General features: G+C 40.3%; 1 protein-coding gene across 8 annotated transcripts in view; it reads right to left on the bottom strand.

Moving 5' to 3' along the window:
- OXR1 (oxidation resistance 1) overlaps positions 1-26,293 on the bottom strand; it is a 304,340-nt gene that overhangs the window by 156,361 nt on the left and 121,686 nt on the right. The window lies entirely within an intron of this gene.

Genomic DNA, 26,293 nt, shown 5'->3' with positions numbered 1-26,293 from the left:
ATGCAAATCTACTTTAGTATAATTTGCATGGGTCTTGAAATTTCCAGCTCTGTCATATTCCGCACAAAAAAAATTTGCATTATGGATTTAAAGTGACAATAATTTCATTCTTATTTGTCTCATTAATGCTGTAGCATTATATTTAATGGAACTTTATTTATAAGGATGGATTCAAACTGTCCAAACTATTTTAAGGTTGTATCACTATGGAAAGCCTTTATTTCACCTGATTAGAAGGAGCTATTTCTGAAATCTCTTTATTATAGGCTATGCATCCAGCATCCAGATCCTGTTCCCCTGAAAATTACTGTGAGATTTTCACACATCCTATATTATGCAGGACCACATCCTATATTACTATCTTCTCTATCCCAAACACTGAATTCAATGTTTTCAAAGGCAGGTGTAGCCGGTCATCTGGGAGCTGCATGGCATACCCTGAGACATATAGAATACTCCAGCTACAATGAAGCCATATAAACTCGTAGCATTTTTCCATATAATTAACGTTGTCATAATATCAATTATTTTCTGTGCTAACTGCAAGTAATTTATACATTAACAAAGCTGTTTTATCCATAGCCTTTAATTTAAGCAATTGTATTTATGTTTCTGATTCCAGCCCTAGGCTTCACTGTTTTCTGAGTTGTTTACAAGTCAGCTGCAATATCCCTGGGCACTTAATGTTCCTGAGACTGTGACAGCACATGCAGTCATAACACACATACATTTATGTAGTCAAATTTGGAAGCAAAAGGGCCTTTTAACTTCTCAAAGAGACGGCAGAGGAGGTTGCTTTTACAACACCACAGATTTGTGTGTTCTAGTTCTACCATCTCAACAAATAAGCATCAGCACAGCAGGCAACTGCAGCTCAGGTTTGAAGAACACGCTGTGGATATGCTTGTCCTAAGCACAGAAATGCTAATCTGCACCTTCTTGTGCCTTGCCCGGTAGCTCATACAACTTGAAATGTATACAGTGAAACAACTTAAAGAGTTCTTTCAAAATATAAACCCAGTTTATACATCATTATTATCTTTATTCCACAGGACGTACATGGGATAAGACATTCTGATCTCATCACTGAAAATTCAGTGAGTTGTAAAGGTATTTTGTGGAAGGGGAAAAGATAGTAAAAAACCAGTGAGTGAGATCTAGCCAGGAGCATCTCAGCCCAGGCAGATACAACAGCCTATCGGCTGCAGTGCCTCCAGGCAAGAGAGGACCTACTAGTCTGGCCTTCCTCGGGCAGCTGGGCAGCCTGCCCTGTCACGCCAAGGCATGCCACTGCCCTGTACACAGTGCTGCTTGGCAGCCACCAGTGCCACTCCTCGGACCAGAGGTGCCACAAGGAAGAGAGCCTCCATCTTTAGTCTGAGCATTAGGACACGCTGCAGAGAGTGCAAAGACCACGCTCTGTGACCTGCCACCACACCATGGGGCTGGGGAGGGGGATCAATCCAGGGCAGCAGAAGACACAAATCTCACAGGCAATCATCCAAACTCTCCTCATGCTCCTTCCCAAATGGAGCCTCCCCTCCTCTTCCTAGAGCCACAAGACTCATCCTCACACTGGGGTTCGAAGTGCCCTTTGGGCAAAGCTATCTGCTTCCCACCAAGCATGGGAGCTACGGGGCTGCACTCTGAAAGCCATTATTGCCATTTCACTTTTCTAAGAACCAGGCACAGAACGTTACACAGATATTAGGACTGAAAAAATATCTAATACCTAGAAGTCTTTGGAAGCACCCACCCATCTTCATTGGGTACACGTCAATGACAAGACTGGACAAAGGCTAGCAACTTAAACTGTAAGCCAAACAGTACCTATCTTAGGCAAGTAAGTTATCTAATTTGTACAAATACCGCGTCTTCATACTTTTGCAGTATAGGTTAGCCTTGAAATAAGGCTTACATAGATTTCAAACGTGTGCATAATATAATCTTCTATAAGTCCTCACAGGACAAAAAGCAACTGTCACAAAATGAAGCAATTAGCACCAACTCACAAAGGGCAGACTCTCGTTACACTGAAGAGAGAGACAGAAGCTGTTCCTTGAGGAGACTAAAACACCCAGCATTTCTCCTTGCTAGGAACATAAATTGGTTCTCAGAGTGCTCTGCAGGATATAACAACATCAGAAAAATCTCTGTGGAAGCACCTAACTTGTCAAAAGCAAGCTGGAAACTAGGAAAAAGAGAAATCTTTCATCATCATAACCAAAGGAGAATCAAGTTTTTGCCTTTCAACTCACGCATAACTCAAGTATTTTGAATAGTAAGTATAATTTTGGTGAAATGTGCAGAAAATGTATAGATTGTATAAAATGAGCCTTACATTGGTTGGCTTTTTTGACTATTATTTGACATATACGCCACATCCTCCACTGAAAACAGGTTCATCCAAGCTACATTTTCTTAAGGGAGTTTCACAAGGCACTAGCCATACAGGTTTGAAAAAGTGCTTATCTTCTCCTTTTTGCATTTCTGATTCATATATCAGGTTAGCCAAGCTTCTAGCAGATGGGAGAGAAACATCTTCAAAGATCCAGGAATATTTTGTACTTAAACAAGACAAAATTATCCTCCTACCTGGTTAGCAGGAGACCCTCCTGCTCTAAGTATTCAGTTCTGACTAACCCTGACACCCTGACCAGCTTTCTCTTTTCACCTGGGGTCAGTAGCATGGCAAAGCAGTTACTGGCATTTCCCCTCGAGCTCCAAGAACAGCCCAGAGGGCTGACTGGGGATGCCAGCCCATACTCTATTCCCTCGGATGCTGCAGCCACAGCAGAGATCCAGAGCCTTGTTAAGGTCCCATCAGACGCAATTAGAAAATGGGAAGTCTGTTAATTGCACGTATTGAGAAAACACTATCTCGAGCATGTATGTTTTCATGTCTTGTCATCTCGAAAAGTAAGTAATGCCACTTGATAAGCTGATTAATAACAGGTTGTACTCAGAGAATCTATATATAAAGGATAAACGTACATCTGAACAGATAGGTTGTGAAATAGTGCCTACTTATTTAAAAACAAACGGAAAACCCACACAACTATTTTGTTTCTCAGTTCTGTGGTAGGAGGAGGAACATTTTTAACAACTTTTTATTTTGTGCCCACAAGAGTGTAAAGGTTGTAAAGACATTTCTTTACATCTTCACCCTCTGAGCCCAGCCCACAAGCACTGATGATACGCTGCCTTGGTTGCAGAAGGGACCATGCACTGGGGCAAGGTCTCTTGGACAGAGCAGCAGGAGCCACAAGAGACAAAGGAGCTGCAAGAGCAAGAACCAGGGCATGAGCATCCCCAAAAGAGAACGAAGTGGCTCAGGCAAGCCCAGCGATTATGTTCGACCTGAACCCAAGCAAACATATTCTGGGGACAACAAACTATGGTAAAAAAAAGGAAAAAGAAAACCCTTCAAGAACATGAAAATGTCTTATGAGAATGTTTGACATTTCAACAGTAATTTGAAACCAACTGTGGGGACAGAAAATAAACATGACATGATCGCAGTGAAAGTTCCCACTCTCAGTAAATTCTAGGCCTGCAGAGCTGTAAGCAGGAGGCACTGCTGGTATCTATCCTACACTAAGCATATATTTTTTATTTGGATATTGGTTCACAATGGACAAAGCCTATGAAGTTCATCAGGGTCATGAAGGCTCTACTCATTCCCCTCAGTGCAGTTTTCTCCTTGTCTTAGCTTTTGTTTTAAACTAAGAAGTATGACAGCCAATTTCGCATTTCAAGTTTCCTTACAAATGAGATTCCCTCTTGCCCCTTACGATGACTTAGTCCTGAGTCTTTTCAGGTCCTCCCCTGTAATCCTGTTTTCTGCTCCCATTATCAAGACACTGTGCTCTGATGACTCAATGATCAAAGCATATCTCTGGCTGCTGGAAGCCACCAGAAATTTAGATAGCAGATTTCCACTATTTCAAAATATTTGTCGTTATTAAAAGTGTCACCATTCATTTTGATTTTTCCCATTTACTGAATGTAAAGGCACTTCTAGGCTACACAAAATGTTGCCACCACCAGATCTCTCGCTGGGCAGGGCAGCAAGTGCCCTGAACACCGTGCCTACGGTCAGTGCCAGGACTGCGGGCTGCTGGGGAGGCACAGGTGGCCCTGTGGCCTGAGTTTCAAGCAGACAGGGTGGGCGTTCCACTTACAACTGTGACAGACAAAATACATACGTAGTCCAGTACTTACATAGTTCAGTTTTATATAAAGATGTAGGACTCTAAAAATGTATGTTTAAAAAGATTTACATGGTTTTTTAATATTTAAAATAACAAAAGATATTTTTCAGTCTTTCCTACCATAAAAAAATATACCCTGTTTCTACACCACATAACAAAACTTTAACATTAGGAAAGGAAATTGCCTAAGAAAGGAAGGGATTCTCTTATTTTATATCCATAGCAATGTTATCAATAAATATTGAAGAAGTTTTTTAAAATACAGCAAAATTCCTTTTGTTAGGCTTCATTTTTAAGTTGTGTGTTTAACAAACCCACCTTGACATCAAGTACTGCAGTTATCAAGTTTGTTACTATTTTCTCAGAAGCTGAACTTTCTTCTGACAAGCGCGGCCAGTCAATTAAATTGAAAAGAGAGCAGCATGATGAAGTGTATTACTGCTCAGTCTTTAATAAACCAGCTGTGTATTTCTGAGTCTCTCCCAGCTTTCTGACAGGGGCCTTGATTCAGCAGTGTCCTTAGGTCCCTGCCTGACATTGAGACCACCAGCAAGATAGCTCAGCTACCTCCATCCTGTGAAGGAGATGACCATTAATGCAGGGCATGGCTTATCAACAGATACCATCCAACTTTTTCTTAACATGTGCAATGTAAACGTCTAGCTATCAAACTGAATGACAATAGTAAAAAGAAAGATCAGATTTGCAGGACTTAAGGTACCTGGACTCTTTTCAGCATCCTAGTATGGCAGAACCATATTTCTTGAACCAGCTGTGGAGGCAGGTCACAGCTTGCCAAGGACCAGTCAGCTCCGTAGGCACATGCACATGTTGACATTCGAGAGGAGACAGCTAGCATCCTTCTGTAGAGTTATCTACCAAGCCATAAAAACACTTAAATATCAAACCTCTTAATTTATGTTGCAGAGCATCTAGAAGCCTTGTAAAAAATTGCATTAATAAACATGAAGTAGTTGACGCCTGAGAGGCAAGCAAGTGCCCAGGATGATACAAGCCTGTTCAGATCCTCGCCTTAAGGCTCAGCTCCTGGTAAGCAAGACGTTCCTGCACAGCACCAAAGCAAAACAATCCCTCTCAGCTTTTTCCTCACTTTCTTTCAGGATGCATCTTGCACCTGTGCTCCTGTGCTAGAACAAACTCTCTTGGGTCAGCGGTGTTTGAGCTGTTGTGTCTCCAGTAATGGCAATCTCTGTCATGGGCACGAGGAGGTTGTTCGGTTCTGTGGCTCCTGGCTCTGCACATTGCAGTAAGCATAGGTGTTTAAGTCTTTCCTTCTCAGAGATGTGCAGATGAGCTGCTTGACTTTTAGAGACAGTTACCACTACAACCTTGGTGGATCGAGCAGGGAGGAACATGCTCCCAGCAAGAAGTTAAGAGAAGATAGCAAGAAGGGCAGTCCTCACAAACACTGCAATGACACCGCAACAGCATGAAAGAGATCATTAAGTTTTATCCACAGATTGGATATCTTCTTAACCTTTCAGCTGCAGTTGTGGGGGAGACACTGGGGAAGAGAAAGGAAAACCAGGAAGGCAGGGGAAGACTAGCAGCACTCCCGGGCAGCCACCTACGCTTCTGCGGTGGCAGTACTGGCTGTCAGCCTCTGCTGCTTGGGCTGCCGCTTGCGCCCAATATGCTATGAAGAGCCTCACCACTGCTTATTTCTCTTTCTTTCTCCAGGTGGGACTTGTAAGCAGCACATACTGAGATTGAAAAAGACAACCTAAAACCATAATTCAGTTTCATGCTGAAGTAAAGACATGTCCTTCACCAGCGGAAAAGGATGACCTTTCCCTTGAACCACCATTTAGATTTATGCCTGTGACATGTAACAATCTTTTCCTAATTTTTTTTTCACTCATAATGACACAAAATAGAGTTGGACAAACATAGAAACAAGAGACTGTAGAACACAGCTGCCCTGCAGGGTTTTTTATTATTATTTTTAAATCAATAAGCCCAGAGAGCAGAATTGCTATAAGCACTGCAGCTACATCCACTACCAGACTCTGGCAATCTATAGGCATCATAGTAAATGATATTATTTAAAGAAGAATCCAGTAAAAAAGCACTATATTGTGGCTTTCCAAAGCACAGTGAGGCTTTTCCAACCCCCCTTAGTCCAGAATAAAGAGCACCTCAAGGCTGGTCTGGCATTGCAAGGCTAAGATCCCCATGATCAGACATAAGTCTCGACTGGCAGCTGAACAGAGACGGTACAGGAGACGAGGAGCTGGTATCTGACAGTATGAAAAAGAGAAGCCAAGGAGAGATTTAAACACAGCTGGAAGTGATCAAAACCATAGCCCAGAAGACAAATGAGGCCACAGCATGTTAAATGAGGCAAGTGAGTTTGGAAACGTTTATGTATTTAGCTTCCTAACTAGAGCTCAGCTCCAAGGCAGAACTGTTAAACAACCACCTGATCAGAATTTGTAAGAAAGCAGCATGCAAGCTGAAACATGGAAGCTGCATTTAGATGCACATGCAATAAAACTGTCAAGATTTTAGAAGTCCTACCATATAAATCAGAGGCTTTTCGTCTAAATGCAAATCAAGAATCAGTAAATCACATTTTGTTTTAGAGAAGTATTGGCAGGATTTCAAGATGTATTTAACTAATCTCACAGTGTGTGGTTTTTTCCTTGGCTAATCCTCTATGAAAAGTAACTATTAGGAAATCAAAATATTATGGCTAAGCCTTGCTAATTGCTCTTATGAACAGAAAAGTAAAACCTCGCACTCACACATGAAAAAACGTGAGGAAGAGAAAGAATTTAGGAACATAAATCAACAGAAAAAAATTAAGAGACTGGATCCTATTCCCATCAAGTACTTCAATAGCCCTCTGCATTTATCTATACTTAGTTCAAATCCCAGTAAATCTGGGGGTAACTTTTTACCTTATTAGTAGCCTGCAAAAACACCTATTAAAACCTGTGTAAGTCTTTACAGCAAACTCAAAAGAATAGAAAAGGGAAAAGGCAGCAGAGTTCCTCACCCTCCTGCCCATCGAAACTGGACACAGGCACTGCTTGGCACCTGCGTTCACTGGGCATAGATGGGAAAGGGCCAACAGGCACACCATGCTCCTGCCTGTTGCAGTGGTGTACGAATGGCTCGTTCCCAGTGTGCCAGGCAGGGTCCTCACCTTGAAACCCTGGCAGCATAAATACCTGTGCCTACCTCCTTCAGCACAGAGCTCAAAAGATCCAGTGTTTCATGCAGTCAAGATTTCCACTTTCAGAATAGTCTAGGCTCAAAAAATAAACTTTCCACTAAAGTCAAAGCCTAGAAGAAGTCAAGCTTTGGAATGGGAAATTCTTATGCTTTCCAAATTTTGCCTAAAATAATACTTTCCTTTAGAAAAATGCATGGGTTTGGTAAATGAAATCCAGACTGAACTGACTTAGTTTGGCTGTAAGATTAATGCCAGGTTTGTATTTTTATAGACATATTTTACAGCAGCACAAAGAGTCATTTGGAGATACCTAAAATCAGACAGAAAGCTTATTCCTACTCTTCAACAGAAATATTAATTACATACGCCAGTCCAGTGTCTGTCTTGGTACTGCTCAGTACAGTGACCTCCTGCAGATGGAGTCCCACAGCTTTTCCAAGATCATTTGGTGCCCAAATGACATATATTTAGAACATTGTAGTACTCAATTTATGTGAACAAAATACAGAGTTCCTTGACCTTCCATTCCATTTACTGTGCAGTATATATTGCAGAAAAAAATTGGCTTGGAATTCAGTAATTCATAAAAGTACATGTATTCTGAGAATATAAAGCTTTTAATGTTACTATGGTAGAAATTAGTCATCTGCTCCTATAAAAAAAATAGGACATGTAACATACAAGTGGAGACAGGGTAGACACAGTGTTGTATGTATGAGAACTAACCTCCTCATCTGTGCTGCAGCTACTGCATTTCATCTTTACAGAGTGCTGAGAAATCAAGAAGTTATATAACTTAGTAAAAAGCTGATAGGGCCAGTGACATTTTAAATCCCACTGTGTGAAAATCAATTACAAGATGTGAAAAGAAAAAAAGCCTCTTCAGGAACCAAAATCTCCATCCCATAATATATCCCTATATATATGTATATTTTTAAATAAGAATGAGCAATAAAACTTAAAGAAAAAGAGAGTGTGGGAGGGAAGTGGAAGGACAGGCAGAGCAGAGAAGGAACAGAATAATCACAGATCATTTCAGGCTGCTGTTACGATGAAGTAAAAAGACAAGTCATTTTGATGACATTGTTTTGCTTCTGCTTATGGTAAACAGTAAATAGGTAAAATAATAGTGACTTACAACTTGGAGCTTAATTGGAATCAGAAAGCCAAACAATTTTTGTATATTTTTGTAGGAAAGTATATGCTTTTTTAACCTGGACACACAACACAGTCCTACGTAGATCAGCCTGCACTTTTTCTAAGGGAAAACAGTCCCATCAAAAAAATTTAAAGTTATCTTTGATTGGAGGCAGGTTAGGCCAAGTCAACAAATCTATTTTATTTTCCAATTGTCTCAGCAAGGAAAACCAAATGAGACTATTATACTGGCTCAGGAGCCATAAAAGAATCTCTATAATCCACAAAAATTGATCTTTTTTTAATCCTTGCATTGCTCAATCTCACCTTTTATCCATTCAAACATAGGCCACCTGGAAAAAAAGATCTGGTAATTCTCATTTGATTCATTTACAAGTGGAGTGAACTTTCAGACAAGGAAAGCAAAAGAAGATATTTTCTGTAAAATGGGTATAATGGAATAAAAAGGAGTAAATGCAAAATATGGCCAAAGAACATGAAAAGAGAATTCACTGAACCAAAGCCAAATTAAAATGGCAGCATTGCACAATCAGGAATTCAGAGTGGCTGACACATTTTACATGAACAAAGTAACTGGATAAAATCATAGAATCACAGAACCATAGAATGGTTTGGTTTAGAAGGGACTTTCAAAGATCATTTAGTTCAACCCCCCCTGCCATGGGCAGGGAAATCTTTATTAGATCAGGTTGCTCAAAGCCCTGTCCAACCTGACCTTTAACACTTCCAGGGATGGGGCATCCACAACCTCTCTGGGCAACCTGTCCCAGTATCTCACCATCGTCATCATAAAAAATTTCTTCCTTATGTCCAACCTAAACCCCCCTCTTCCAGTTTAAAACCATTGCCCCTTGTCCTGTCACTACAGAACTTGGTAAAAAGACTCTCTCCATCTTTCTTATAAGCCCCCTTTATATATTGAAGTCTCCTCAGAGCCTTCTCTTCATCAGGCTGAACAACCCCAACTCTCTCAGCCTTTCTTCACAGGAGAGGTATTCCAGCACTCTGACCATTTTTGTGGTCCTCCTCTCGACCCGCCCTAACAGGTCCATGTGTAGTACTGGGGACCCAAGTTGGCATTGGTTGCACCTCTTCTATGGTCTAATCAAGCTTAAATTCCTCCCAGAACAAACAATTTCAACAGGGCAGGGAAGTACCTAAACGGAGAGAAAACTAAAATCAAGAGGGAGCTTGTGAAGCTGCAAGTTACAGAGTTGAATCTGTTCAGATCAGCCGTCTGTGTTGCAAGGACTTTCAAGGAGGCAATTCTGGACTTGGGTAGCAAAACTCTGCCTGTGTGCCTTTTTGGGGGTAGGAGAAGGGTCTGCCTCTATGTAACATGGTCAAGGTTAAATGCATTGTTCACATCAAAAATTGATCTCTGGCTCCAGTGAATCACCGAACTGCTTTATAAATGAGGAAATACATCTGTCCCAGCACCTTTTAAAAGCAAGTACCAGACAATGTGTTTTTGTGGGGTGTTGCTGCCCGTCCATTAAGCAGCTACTGAAGATGCCCAATAGACCACGGTCTTCACATGCTTAGGCACAGAACTCTGTCTGGATCTAGTCCTGTTAGTAAAGGTGAGAGCTGCACAACCACATGGAGGCAAAAGGCACCACTGTCCATACCTGGAGAAGGAAAATTTTGCATTGAGGATAATGCCAAGAGTTGAAACTCTTGCTCAATAATCAGCATCAGCAAACTACAAGTATTTTGGTCAGCTGGTCTGTTACAAAATCAAGGCTGAGACTTGAGCACAGCAAGCTGGAGAAACACGTACCTACCCTAGCTGCACAATGCTGTCCCATAGGAAATCAAGAGCAGTTTCATTTACCAATAATCTTTGCATGATCAGGTCAGCTGCCAGCTGAAACTGGAATCTGCTAAACTTGCTTTCACAAGAGTTTTTTTTACCCCCAGCATTATATTTAATATAGTTTAGAAGCATAAATATAAAGGAATGTTCACTGCATTTTGTTCAGCCATTTCAGGATTTCCCCACCACTGAAGCAGCAGCAGCAGAATTTTAATGACCAGGAAAATGCAGCAGTGCCATAAGAGAAAATTCTAATGCAGCAGATCACTATTTCTATGGGTTTCCTTCACTGTAACCCTGATCTTCTAAATCTGCTACAGTGCCAGTACAGATTTCTTTAACATACAGCTTCCAGCAGAGATTAATTAAAAACAAAACAAACAAACAAAAGGCTTGAGAACTTCTTATTCAAGTTCTATAGTTACAATACCTGGGAAAGATCTAACCAAAAGTAGAATTCCCAAATAGCTCTCACTGCCATCTGATGCTATGATTTCTTTCTTTTCTTCCTTCTTTTTAACTAGAATGCTCTTGCATTTTAAAATAGCCACATGTTCACTGTACCTTCCTGCCAAAGATGCCTTCTGGGTAGCAATTAAATGTATAATTGAGATCTTCAAGACATTAGAAGGCAAATTCAGTGTCCTTTTGAATGGCTGCAGGGAATGAGATAACACAAATCAATTTTACTCCAAGATACACTTTTGCACGCATGCATTCAATATATGTGGCACAACCCCTTGTAAAACTGAGGGGCTTCTTCCACAAATAACGCTTCCAAGTTTTCAGAGAAGAGATTTTCAAAGCTTTAAGATGAAGCTCGCAATTGTACCGTGGATGAGTTCATCAGTCAAATGTTAAGACTTTAAACTTTTTACTGATGGTAGATATTTGAGGCTAGATTTGTATACAGCCATGTTGGTCCAAAGACTTGACTTTCTCCTCTCATTTGGTTCACTGGTCATTAGTGGAGCTGAACTGACTGTCCTTTGTGACTCATTCCCTCATTTACAACTTAAGGCTTCTCACAGGAGACTGACAGGAAGCACTTTATCCATATTGCTACCTTCTTACAGTTGATACTCTCATTTATTCATCAGCGCTTTACTTCACCACTCACACAGAGGAACAGATTATTTAGTCACTCACCACTGCTCAGAGAAAAGTCATTGATAAAACTGTGTCTCACTGGGAGTGACAGAGCTAAAAATTCAAGGTGCTGCTTCCAGCTTATGTCAGAGCACTGCAGAATTGCAAAAACCAACAATCGTGCCTTTTATCACTTCTTCCTATCACTAAATGCCTAACAAGCTTCCAAACAAAGACAATATTAACTCACTACAGCTCTTTTCATCTCCCTATCTTCACATCCATGCAAACGACCCATGATTCAGGATTTGAAATTAAGCTCAGCAGACAGTAAGTACTGTCTTTCATCTGGCCAACCCAGTAAAGCCACAGCAAGTCTCCTGCTTCCTATGCTTAGCTGACTTCTGATTCCTCCTCCTCCTCCTCCTCCTCCTCCTCCTCCCATCAAGCAGACAGCACTACTCCAAAGATGCCTCCCATCTTAATCTCCTTGTTTCTCTCTAATACTTCTCCATTCATATTCCTCAACCTCCTCCATGATTACAGAACTAAAGGAGCACATAAGAGAAAGTCAGATAAGAAAATTCATGGAACTGAGCTAAGCCACTTCAATACTATTTTTGCATGGACTCTTCTCTGTCAGAGGGATATTTTTTTTTTTTAAAGAAGAAAAGGCGGAGGGGGAAATAATATAGGCAATCAGATTTTGGAAAGCTTCCAAAAGCAGAAATGTCAGAACTACTGCAGATGTAGTAGCCTGTGCATTTCAATCAAGAATACAAATAATGGCTACAAAATGGCTACAAAATTTAAACTGGCTGCACACAACACTCCGATAAGAAATCGCTTCCTTTTTGTTTCTTAGGCCTTTATCCTGGCAGAAGCTTGAAATTATCAGTCCTCAGCAGAGGCCTTCACTCAGGAGGGCAGGGCTCTATCACAGATGTGCCCAACAGAGCTGAGACATCCCTGCCTTGTCATTTCAACTTCTCTCCCTCTTGCTCTAGTAGACTCCTCTCCCACCCCAAAAGTCCATTCTGGGAGTCCCATGCCTTCTGCATCCTCAGTTCCTCCCCCTTCCTATTTCTTTCCCCTCTCCCTTTCTTATTCCGTCTCTTGGGAGACAATGAACTGCAGGACATGGATACCCATTTAGTCCCTCTTGAGATTTAGGGCTCCTTCTTCCTTTAGGAGTGTTTTTCTGGTTGCACCCCTGATAGTCCATATTAAAGTACCCCCACCTGGATCCGCTCTGTTCTGCTGGAGCAACAAGAGGAAAAGAGAGACAGGGTGCCATCAGCATGGAAGGCAAAGCAGGACCCAATGAACAGATTAAATCTTTTCTGGAAATCGAGGTGTTACACACACATGCAAAAAGTAAGAAATTATTGATGTCTGTACACTGTAGTTTCTGGTGTATGACCACCTTATTCAGGCTACCGGAAAAATTAGGACAGAGAAAAACAAGTCTGTATGGGACAGACTTTTCATTGCCATTTTGAAAGATTTACAATTATACAGGGAAATCCAAAGTGAACAATTATTGTACAGCAACAGAACAAAAGAGACACAGTTAATAAGGCAGTGCCCTCTCATTCCTCCCACTTCCCTCCCCAGACTTCCTAAGGGTGGAGCCAAAGAAACGTCCCCATGATTTCAGCCTGGAAGATGCTGTGCTTGGTGCTGGCCCAAGGCCCAATGAAGTATCAGTCCTGCAAGCTCCTTACTGCAGCATACGCCTGGGCTCTCCAGATCCCCAAAGAGGTCAAAAGACACCTGGCTGCACGTAGCATCTTACATGATCATTGCCTATTTGGTTTTTTTTTCTTGTTCATTTTTTCCCCACAAATGGCTTTAAAACAAAAGGTATCCCCTCTGCTAATGTAGTAATGTGCATGTGTCTTTATAAGCCAGTTGGAATTCTTTTACCCCGTAGCCTGCTTATGAGAAAATGAGAGAGCTTTAATACCAAAGCATAAAGTTAGAAGCACTTTTGTCAGTCAGGATGCTGTCACCAGTCTTAAAGCAAAAAGCCCACTCCATTCAGAAACTGTGGGTACTTTCAGGTACCACATACCAAAAGGAAAACCTGTTTTAAATATATTCCTGTGCTTAGCAAAACAAGGCCTGCATTAAGAAATGACAGCAGCTTTCAAAAATAATTTCTCTGTGGAGTCACTCTAATACCAGGACCCCTCAGCAAAAGCAATCTATTTTCTAAGTGACTTTCTCAGCAACCACTTGCCATGACACTGATGTCAGCTATCTCTCAGGTCAGGGCTTGTCTCTCATAATGAGAATGTATCTCTCGTCACTCCAGAATTATTGGTGCCTTCACAATTGCCAAATCAGGAGAGTGTTTAATCAGTGCTATGATCTAAAATGCCTGCTTCCTATAAAACTGTATGTTTTAGGAATGTGTACCAATTCAGCTCTGAAATTGATAGAAAAGAAGGCTGAACATTTCCCCCAAGTATCTTGACCTTCCTCTACCTTTTGAACCAAGATTATCAAAGAGGCCATGTTGCCACTGCCATAGCCAACTTCTTTCATCAAAGCTGTTAAGCTCATTAAGGAACTACATCAAGGGTTTGGTTCTGTTTTCTTTTACCCCTAGATATTCTGTGGAGGAGGAATGCCTTAAGTAACTGCTTTTCCCTAACTCTTCTGTCCCTCCTATCAAATAGGCTCACAGGACAGGCTGGAATGACAACTCTTGGAGCCAGTTGCCTTCCCTCACCACAAGCCATCTCACTTCTACTTCAGTGACTCATCTAGGGCAATCATATAAATAGGAATTCTCCAGCTTTTCTGCAAGTCACATTTTATTTTTCATGCTCTTTGCTTTCACCAGCAGTTGAGTGTGCTAGCTAGCTCTTAGAGCCAGCTTGACACATAAGATGTAAGATAGAGAACCACAAAACTTATCAGGGATGACAGGCTTGCAAAACTGCAGTTTGAAAGAAACCTTGCCAAAGAGATCACTGCCTTATAGACCCCATGAATCACATTTTGCAGTTTTAGAGAACAATAGGGGTTTAATCCTGTTGGAAACTGGGGAACGGCAGCATGTGTCTTTTTCTGATCATAGGTAGGTTAGAAACACTGAAGGTCATTTCTGAAAGGAGGCATACATCCCTAATTTCCCAGAAGAAAATCAGTTTGAGTAATAAACAATTTCTCGTGTTGACTTTAACTATAAATAGCACAGGGAGGCAAAGCAATACCAGGGCTATTAGTGAGCATCTCTGAAGTTCAGAAAGCAGGTGGCTAAGTCACATTTAGAAACAGATAGGCAATTTATTCCCATTTAGCTGTCATTTACAGGAAAAGGAATATAAAAGTATGAACTAATTTGGTTATTTACCCCATAAAATGATGAATCACTGACAACACCTAAACTTGTTATGTTTAACATCATGAAAGAGTGATCCATCCTTGTGACAACTGTCTTTTAAAACAAAATTAAAAAAAAAAAAAGAGGCATTTATGTTTCTATTTGATTCCCAGCTCCTGTAATAAAATTAATGTTCCAAAGGCTGTAACAGTAAAATTCAGTGATGATTTTAATTGTTTTGGCCTCTTACCTGCATCTTGAAATAAAGGTTTCAGTTGGGAACAGGCTGACTCCTAGTCTAAATCTTCCTTCTAGAAAAGGCATCTAAGGGACATATATTGTATTTCAACAGACTTTTAAAAGGTGGAATGTAAATTTAGGAACTGATATCACCAATGATCTTAGGTTTCACCATTTTCCTTTACTAAAACAGCATTGATCCTTAAGTTCACCTTAAAAAAAAAAACAAACCACATTATGCAGCCCATGGTGTTAATATCTATGCTACTATAAAAGACTATTAATGCAGTTTTGTTCTTCTCTAATAATTTCTTTCTTCCTGTCCTTTCAAGGAGAATACATGGACAGCCGTATAACTAATACAGGCCCTGTCCATTGCTCTTCTTCATTTCCACCTCAAAATCCATCAAATCAAATTTCTCCATCTTGCAATTTATGAAATAAGTGCATCATCAGAAAGGCTTGTTTCCTAAAGTGAGTGAGTTGCTAACATCCATCTTTGTGTTACACAAAGGACTTTACAAAAAAGTATCCAAATAAGAAATAGCTATCAATTAAAAAAAAAAATATTAAAAAAAAAAGAAAATATTAGACCTCTCATGCTATAATATCTTCAGCTTGGTGTTTTCTAAGAAACTGTATGTATAGCACCACCTGCAAACCCAACACTAAATTGCTGGGTGACCTCACTAGAAAAAAAGGTCTCATCATAATTTCTCTTGTTCCCTCATAATGTAAAACGTACAGGATAGTATAGACATTAAAGCACATGGTCCAACTGAAAAAATACACTCAGGCAGAAATTAATGTCTAGAAATGTGGAGCAGAAAAATTTCCATTCTCTGTAAAATTTACTGATGAATGCAGACACATCAGCAAACTGATACAGCAATCACTCCTCTCCAGTAGTTTAGGCAGTGCTTAAAGTCAGCTTCCCACTAGGGAACTTTTTGTATCACTGGTCAGAATCCTTCCATCTGAAAAGCTACAGGTTCACTTCTCCATACTTGCCACTAATCCTTCACATCTCCCTACTCCCCTACACCCACCAAGTGGGTGGAACACCTTTCTTTGAAACATGCAGCAAGCCCATTGTGCTCAATTCCAGATGTTCCAGCTGCAGGAACGTGTGTGCCAGGAAATTAGATAGCATTTTAAAAGTTAAGAAGCACAAATAATCAAATAAGAGAAAAAGGGATGTGTTGTGATATTCAGGGCATAGGCATTCCAATTAATTTTGTCTTAGTAACAGTTTTAGCATCAACCTATCAGGAAAACAAGTGTACATACTGTATCCACACTGCTTTGGAAAGTAAAGCTTTATCAAGTATACCAGCTCAGTAGGTATTTTCCGGCTTCAGTAGATAAAAAGTGGTTACACAGTGAAGTACAATATTTATTCTCTCATTATTTACATTGATGTGTTTCCTGTGCATTCAGGAAGAACATTTAGAATCAGACCACTGAAAAAGTACAAGTTGTCTCCTTTTTCTGTTCTCTGCAGCACAAATATTTCTCTTCAGCAGATTTCTCTGCTTTGAAAGGCAATGCAATCAGATGCTGACTGGTAAAATGGAATTATTATTTCAGGCCATGAATTGCAGTGTGCACCGTGAAACAACCATATTCCTATTTAGAGGAACATCGTGATGTTCAAAAGCACTGAACAGCCAGAAACACCTATTGAAATTAGAGCTAGTTAGAGCTTAGAACCAAAGCTAAGTAATAGTTAAATTTTTGCATTGAATGAGGAGTCTAATTTCAGTATCCAAGATGTTTAATCCAGTATTAACCTCCAAACTCTGGAATTTGAGTTAGGTTTGTTCATAAACAGACTGAATAACTTCAGACCCATCTTTACCAGGTGCTCAAACCTCCATCTGTGTGGCGCAGCCTGCTGGGTAGGCTTCTGGGCTAACGTAGCAGGGCTCCTGAAAATCAGAAATAAACCAGGCAGAGCGCAGGAGGGTTCTTGTGCAAAACCTCCCCGCACTGCACGCCTACGGCATCTGCAAGTGCCGTTCATCTTCCACGGTCATAATCACCATCAAATACAAAGGGAGAAAACTAAGAACAAAACAGAAGCCACCAGCCACGCAAAGTGAAGGCAGCTAAGCAGGACACCAAGCAGTTCTGGACAGTGGCACCCACAGCAATTACAAAAACCACTCTCTCTCTGACTGAAGCCTAATGGCTGATATGACAAATTCATTTTTATTGCGGTAAGTCTATGACACTAAATAAGGACCCCTAGCCATGGAATGTGTGGTCTATCTAATTAACACAAATTAAGCTGCAAGTCCAGGATGCAGAGATGGAGGCTGGCGTGCGGTACCTAGGCATACAATACAGTTCCTGAGCTTCCTTTGGAAGACCAGGCACCTCCTCACTCCTCACCAAGCCACACTTGTGGCAAAGCTGAGTTGTGACAAGTCTATTTATTAGTAAATTGCTACTAGTGAGAAGCTGCCACTGTCTCTGCACAGCCATTTTCACAAACCTTGTACTTTCTGCCACTGTTCTTTAACCTTCTCTCTTCCTGCGTTCACAGCCTCATACTTGACCCACAGCTTCCCAAAACAGCACCAGCTCCTTTGAGTGTCCTCTAAAGCTTCACGTCAAGGAAACCACCCACAGCTGAAAGATATCAGATACCCAAGCCTCAAGCCTGTCTACTCCATGGATCCAGAAAAGAAGACCCTACAATGTGACCCAAGCTGATCCCTTCTTCCTCAGGGCCGTATTTCATTCCCGGGGCTCATTGCTTCACCTCAACTCACTTCTTTGTTAACTAGCAGTGGTATTTGCGTATACCAGAGGAACTGCTACCTGTATCCCCACCTCCAGCTCCCCAGAACCCCCACCTCAAAAAGGACAAGTAGGAATTAGCCAAAGGGGGAACATGCATGGCAGCATGGAGGAGGATTCAGGTACTATGAAATCTCTGGAGCTTCCACCACTGCTCCTGAGGAAAGGCAGGAGTGATACCCCACTAACACTGCATTCTCAAAAGCCTCTGAGGAGAGAGTAAATACCACAGAGCTCTTCCTGCCAGTAGATCTGACCTTTCATTCCTTTGAGTGGACAGGGGTACCTCAGAAGTATACTCATCCTTCTACCTACGATAGTCAACATACATCTATTATGTATAAATTGTTGCTCTCCTCACATGTTCAGTACCTATGCATCCTCTTGTGCCTTGCAGGGCAACAGGTATTCTAGATCAGCAAAGCCTGACTGGCAGTGGTTAAGGCCTAAATATACCTCAAGCCATGTACCTCAGTTGATACATTTTCCAAACGCTTAGTGCAAAGGAAAAATGTAAAAAAGAGCATCGCTAGTTTTAATGCCAACTTTTTATTTCTTTTTCTAAAGATGACTGTAAAAGAATTAGTCCTAAATTATAGCAGCTATCTCCAATCTTAAATAAGCTGTTTAAGAAACCATGACTTGCAGCAATAAAGGAAGGTGCTAGGAAAATCCAGAAACTAAGGTCCTGATGTGGCAAAAAAACCAGCAGTATGCTTGCAAACTTGAGTTCCTTTGGTGCAAGTAAGGGATGGTGACATGAAGACCACTTTCACTCAGTTCAGGATACCATCTATTTTGACCCAATATACATTAAGGCCAATTTCTTGTACCAGTGTAAAAAGAACCATTTTCCTGATCCAGCACTACACTCATGAGGCTGGAACCGAGACTTGCCTTTCTGTAGGCACACAAAAAACCAGCAGGTGCTAGCAGAGATTGTGGCACATCTCCCCTGCCATTATGACCTGCTCTGACCAAGACTGTACTCTACAGGCACATGGAAATGTCCATTGCAACCTCACTACTCCACTCGGCCAGGAAGACAGTCCATGAGACTTATACATAACTGGAGGCAAATTCATGGACTTCCAGATTTTAAGCCCTATCTGAGCCCTATCACGAGTGGATCAACATCCCTTTATCTATTCATCGTATTGCCTATGGAGGACAGTAAGAATCAGGCCCATTGCTTCCAGACAGTGGGTTGCTGGTACCTGGTAGAGCTATGCCAGATAAATAAAGCTTGGCCATAGGTAGGCACATTAATCTTTAACTTCGTAAAACTAAAATAAGTATTTTCTCAGCCTCTTGTTAAATCTTGCTTAAAGAACTGTCTATAACTCCATATATCTACCATTCATGAATCTTCCATGGTGGAGAAGCAAAGTAGGGCAAGTAATAAAATACCTGCCTTTGTAAACTGAGGGATAAAATATTAGCTAAGGAAAGCTCTGAACAACTGGGAGTTATTTATTTATTCACCACCCTGTAGTATGTGGAAGGTGATGTGGCCATTCATTCTACGGCACCACCAGGTGCATTGTGTCCCTCACTAACTAGTCATGCTATTTGGAAGAACTCTAAAGATTTCACAATTCTAAATTTAAATCTAACATTTGCATAGTAAGGACACACCTGTCTGTAGTGGGCAAACTCTGGATTTCCTTTGGGCTAACTGATCCACTCTACCCTCCTGCACTCTCTCCCAGGTCAGTTAGTTGACATAAGATACACGTACTGAAATCCTCAAAACAGATAATACTACACCTTTACATCATGGGAACATAAGACTTCCATACTCCACTGCAAGTATGAACAGAAGCTATATGCACTTAAATGTAAGGTTATATGAAATTAATCCTTTCGATCTTACATCTTCCATGGGGTTTTCCTCTAAATTTTTTCCTTGCTTCTTCATTTTAATGTTGCTCTTGATTTTTTGCACAAGTTTTAAGTGATCACAGGTATTGCACTGGTCCTCAATGGAGTAACAGATTTTGGCTCCTGTGTATTATCAGTTTCTTTAGTCTCTTGTCTTTCTTCTTCCTACATATCCCACATCATACTTCTTCATAACTTCTGTCTTTGTTCTTCCCATTCCTGCATCTCATTAATTTTATCTCATTATTTTTCTCTCCATTTTCGTTTTTCAGCAGACTGAGAAAAAAGTTTGCAAGAACTTTAGTTTTACAATGTACTAATGCTATTTTAGGGATGCTTTAGAAAAAACTCTGAACTGATGAAAATTTTTGTGAAACTCTGTTCTCTCTGCAGTAACATTTTTATGTCCTGTCATCATAATGTTGCATAATCAGCAGTCAGAGAACATCACATGGACATGGACGAATCCTGCCTGCAGTGGTGGGCTGCACGGAGGGCTCAGACTGATGTTACAGCACTCATCACATGTCTTTTCTATCTGACAATCTAGAAAAATCTTGCGGGAACTCACTTTGCCACAAAAACAAGTATCGTTAATGTTAGAACAGAAACATTTCTTAAAGAAAAATTTGGAGAAGGCTCAGATAAAAGAAAGGGCAACAATTTATAATATATCCAGACAAAGATGTTTTTCTTCTCATTCTGCTGCATTACTATAGCAAAGCCTTCATCTCCATGGCATGCATTGACAGCTTGCCTCGCAATTTACTCCATTCCAAATGAACCTGTAACACAAACCAGAACTGGACCTGGCAGTCTGTTAGTGTGGCACCCAAGCAGAAGCTTAAAATGTCAACTGTATTCAGCAGTGGAGGGAGCAGCGGCTTTTCATAGAAACAGCTCTGTTGGAAAAGATTTAAGGAAACCTAACAGAAGAGCAAGGAAGATCTTTGTCTACAGTCTAATCGGCTTAATTACACTACTGAAGGGCTGCTTTATCCTGCTGACCTGCAGGTGATCAGACATGTAAGAATACACCACTGCCCATCATGGTCTCCAACGCATCAGAGCATAACTGTCCTCTCACTGCCGAATGGGACACGACCCATAACGTAGGTTGGGAAAGAGATGGTACAATACATGTTCCTTTAACTGCTGCTCAAACAGTAGCAGCCGGGCTGCCTGCTAACAGTGTGCACCCTCCATGAACACCCAAGAGGCTGAAACCCCAAAGAAATGTACCTTATAAGCTCAAATTACTTGAGAAATCTCTGTATTACACAAAAAGGTCTGGATTCATCCTGCCTAACTGAAACTGGAAATGTCATCCTACAGACCTCACGTTTATGGAGAAAAGAGACATCTCCAGACTGTAATTCAGGTCTTAAGTTAGTTGAATCACTCCCTAGGGATGAATCTTTCTCTCTCTGGGGACTATAAAAGGAAGACTTCAGTGTGACTGTTTACAGTAATTATGAGTGACCATATTTAACTCTATCAAGTCTTATGAACTCCCTTCTTGAGAAATACATAATAATGAAAAATAGAGCCAGGTAGTCTTAAATATAGTTTCTTCATTGCTAATGAATAAAAAGTTAAGATTTAAAAGAATTGCTTAATATTTTTGATCTTCCTTTTGTAGTTTAAACAAAAATATAGAACAATACATTACTGTGGCAAACACAACAACACAACAGAATGTTTAAATGTAGAAAAAAGCAAAAGCCATTACAGAAAATAACTAAACAGTTATAGTGGATTCAAACATGGCCTTAAAAATGGATACCTATTCAACTAATATATAATGTTCTCAGAAAAAAAGACAAAAAGTGATAGATTCATCACATTATCCAGCTATGGCTGGTTGGAATATTTTTTAAAAGAAGTGGAAGACCTCTGCTCATATTCTTCCTAAAGTCTCTATAATCCTTGACGGACTCTCCGAAGCCTACCTGGGGTCCAGTACTTAGAAGGTACAATATGAAATTCCCTCTCAGAAAAGGCTTGCCTCCTCTTCATAAACAACTGAGCTAAAAAAAATGCATTTACAGGCATTCAAGAATAATCTCTTTACTGAATGTATGACCTGATTCAAAGTCAGTTTATCTGTGTCTCTCCCTTTCAGTGGATCAAGACTGCGTGGTATATCTTACCTTCAGGACGTCGGAAAAATACATAGCTATACTAATAAAATGACAGTCCTAATGGCACTGAACACAATTTTTTCAGTTTTTCATTTTGTATAGGACGATTACACATGGTAGAGTAAAAAGTTCCAGAAACTCTAACAGAGTACTTTCTTCTCTTTACACGCCCCCGCCCCACCCCTCACCCCCCGCCCCCAAAGATAATTTCTCTAGATTTTGCCTTTTTAAAGTTAGGACAAGACAAATTAATTATTTTCAAAATTTCTTCCATAAGCCCAAAAGCTGCTGGTTCTCACATATAAGAGATGAATCAAGGAAAAAGACTGTATTCATCTGACAGTTTGTCACTGGAGTAGAAACTAGCAAGAGTTATACAGCTAACAGAAACTAGGCATTAAGAGTCTAGTGATAGTCAGGAATTATTGGAAAAGTCTAAATTTCTGATTTTTATAAGCTAATAACAAATGCTTCCCATTTTCTTTAACAATTACCACAGTGTGAGATTTGCTTTTGCTATATGTATTATTTTCATCAATCCTAATGAAAACCACAACAAATGCTGCAGTAAAGTGATTAGTCTGGAAGAAAACATCCTGGTTTAGCAAAAGCCACGGTAGGAAACTGTCCTATAGCTCCTTTCCATCTCTTGAGATACTCTGAGCACTCTGAACATTGAAAAGGCTATAAATACCGAATAGATAAATATATTTAGACTTTCCAGCACCTAATATGAAGTAAGCAAGTGGACTGCTTTAAAATACAATCTAGCTTTGTGTTTGAAAACTGGGACACAACACAAGACTCCATTCCAGTCATTTATAATAAAGGCGACACATGATGGGGCATATTCTCAGAACTGAAACTTTGTGTCTTCCGGTTATTTTTTAGAGATACTGGATAGAAAAAACAAATGAGAACCTTAATTTTATCAGCTTCTATTAACTCTCTAGCCTTCATATTTCAAGAGTTAAAGTCAAATAAAAGTAAGTTTTACCTCCTCTCAATAAAAACGTGCAACAAACAGGCCTATTCTGGTATCTTTGCATTTCAATGCTGTAGCGTTTTCCATTCTCCAAAACACATCTGGGCTCTTCCAGAAGCTATCCTACCATTTTAAGAGTAACTTGAAAGGTATGGCTACTGCGAGAGAAAAATAAGTGTAATATTTTGGTTTTCTTGCTACTTCATTCATGGGAGTCCAGCATTCACTGTGTAATCCCACAGGGGCAATATTCCACACTAGAGCACTATCTAATCTGAAAAATTCTCTCCTGTTTTGTGTAATTCCTAAGTTTTTTTCTGCTGCTTTCATCCTGGATCCTTAGGGCTGTACAAGAACCTGCTGGGATGAGCAAGAGAGGCTGAAGGCACCCTCAGCTTAATGCACTTCACAAGGGAAAGTTCAGCATTGCTGAAATAACATCCCTCCTTCAAAGCCTTGCTAGACTTCTTGTCACAACTCACATACCATTGACAGGTCTAACTCTGAGCAAAGGTCAAATTTAGACCCAAACTTTAAATAAATTCTGCATAAGTAAAAAGGGCTACCTGCACAGACACCATTGGCAATTGAAGGAGACAAACTATCTCTGCAAAAAGAAGCTTGAGGTCAGAATCTTAACAATGTAAAAATAATCATCACAGTTTTGCTTTTCAACAGAAAAATCACTCATTTCTATGGCTATTCCTTGTCAGGATAGATTTTCTATTTTAAAAAATCATATAAATTTCAACACAAACCTTCTAACTCTGTGACGTTTAAGTTAGATATTTCCCTTTCCAGTCAGTGCCGCATTTTCTTTTTTTAAGAGCAAAAGGGGGCAAGTTGATTTCAAATGGAGTGTCACTGGAAACAAAGTATTTTGGGTGTCACTTTCTCCTTGAAAGTCTGAAACATAACTTGAAGGTACAGTGAGGCACCACACATGCTGGTATGCTGCATCAGTAAGCAATTTTTATTATGTTTAAAATACTTGGAAACAGTAAAAAATAGTTAGCAAGGAAATGCATCTTAATTGGAGGTATTATAGAGTTTCTAGAAGGTGTAAGGAAGATTGCTGTGGAAAAATCCACTGACAATTGACTTTTTGTAATGGCAGACAGTATCAAATACTGGAAAGCAAGTGTGAAGAACTGCAAAGATATAGATGGCTGTGGTGGTTGATCCCACCTGGCAGCCAAGCACCCACGCAGCTGCTCACTCCCTCCATCCCCAACAGGACACGAGAAAAAATAGGAAGAATGAGAATGAGAAGACTTGTGGGTAGAAATAAAGACAGGGAAATCACTTACCAAGCACTGTTGCAGGCAAAATAGCCTCAATTTGGGGACACTTAATTTATTGCCATTTAGCATGAATATTTAATTAATGATTCATATATTGGGAAACAAACAAAAAAGAGAAATATTTATACACTTAGGGAAAAAAAACCTCTCCCTCTTCCCAGCTCAACTTCATTCCAGAACCCTTTCCTTCTCCCTTCCTGGTCTCCACTCCCCTTGTTATCACTACAGGTTACACTCAGCCTCATCGGTGTGGTGATGGGTGGTGCAGGAAGGGTCGGAGCATAGGAGTTTGTCTCAGCTGCTTTCTGCTTCCCACCCTTCTCATTTGTTTCTTCTGCTCCAGCGTGGGTCTTCCATGGGCAGCAGTCCCTTTGGGGGTGCACCTGTTCCTGCATGGGCTCATCTATGGGCCACAGTTCCTTTGCTGTGGAGCACCTCCTTCTGCTCTGCCGTTGTTCTTCCCTTTGGTTCCCCTGTCTTCCTTCTCTCCATATTTTTGCCCTTTCTTAAATATGTTTTTGTAGAGATGCCACCAGGTTGGCTGATGGGCTCAGCTGCATCCTGCAGTGGGTGTGTTGTGGAGCTGGCTGGGGTCTGCTGTGTTGAGCACAGGGCAGCCCCTGGCCTCCACTCACAGAGGCCATCCCCAAAGCCGCCCTCTACCAAAACCTTGGCATGGACACCCAATAAAACTGCAAAGTGTAAGAAAGAGACCAATGATTTAAAACATTTGGAATAAGGGTCTTGTAATTGTAAATAGGAAGCATGGAGGGTAATTTTAAAAGACATGCTTCATTCTCAACAAGGTAAAATATTTACCCTAGCAAAAAGAATGGAATAGAAAGATCTTATAGGAAGTAATAAAAATAGTTCAATGAGAAAAATAAGATAAAAATGCATTTCCTAAGGTTTCTCAAATTAAGGACTGATGCGAGACATATACAAACCTGCAGTTTGACACAGTCTCTTATTCCCCCACTTACTGTCAGTGGCTACACGTCTACTGTTTTCAAAAAGAGCAAAACTGGTTCTTCAGTATTCAAAGAAAGGCAGCGGTGGGAAGCTCCCACTGCTAGTGCCACACCCCTTAAAAAAAAACAGCCACAAAATTCAGCATCCAACAGACTCAGGAGTATTTCCAAAAAAGAAGTTATTAATCTGCAACCAATTGCTTATGACTGGAGTACTGGATTTCTCAGAAAGCACTGATGAATGTAGAATTGCTTATTGTATTGATATTTAACAGAAGAGGGATCAGTATTTTTCTCTGAGAATACAGTTTCTAGAAGTTTTTCCACTTCTTTGATTTCTACTGATAAAATTTGTTAAAAGAGATTACATCATTTATTATTCGATCATTAAAACCTTCCTATATAGTGCTATTTCTTAGCTTTATCTTTATACTTGTTTTGTTTAATACATAGTTAATAGCAGAAAAAGAACTCTGGACAAATATAGTTGATGGCTTTGGTCATCTGTTTCTCAGGATCTGTTTAAAAAAATTGTGAAGTTTTGAGAAACAGCTTCTAAAAAAAAAGTTTTCCCAGTCAGGGCTTCTTTTCCCCCCTCCCTATTCCAATTTTATCTGGCAGCTTCCAGTTACTATGCTCATCTAGAAGGGTAAGGAAAGTCCCACAAAGCTTTTGTTACATAAGTCTCTGCACATCATGGGGTGGATTGGCCACAAACCTTTAGGCTCCCTGGGGTACTTCTTTCAGACAGTTTATTTTACTGGCTTCTTGTGGAGTTCAAAGACCACATGAGCTACTGCCGCACACAGCATTTGCATACACCACTTGGTGGTGTTCTGGAGAAGATCAAAGGATGGCAAAATGCACTGATTTTGAAACTCTTCCTGATATTTATTGCAAGTAAAACAAAGAACAATTGTGGGAAACTTTTCCTGTATAACGTAATCATCCAATAAATCTGATACAGTCAAGCTATAATCTGTTTGACAGTATTTGACATGAGTTATCAAAGGCATGAAAGCAAATGTGAAAACACTGCAAAGCATTGTTTGAAAATGGCAACTGAAGAGCTCAGGTATTGAACTAGAGCTACTTTATCTAGCAATAAAGCAAACTCCAGAGGATTTCAGTGGTCAGG

The sequence above is a fragment of the Accipiter gentilis genome, chromosome 2 (assembly GCF_929443795.1).
Source record: "Accipiter gentilis chromosome 2, bAccGen1.1, whole genome shotgun sequence".
In the NCBI taxonomy this organism is placed as follows: Eukaryota; Metazoa; Chordata; class Aves; order Accipitriformes; family Accipitridae; genus Astur; species Astur gentilis.
This window is presented reverse-complemented; position numbering and strand designations above follow the sequence as displayed.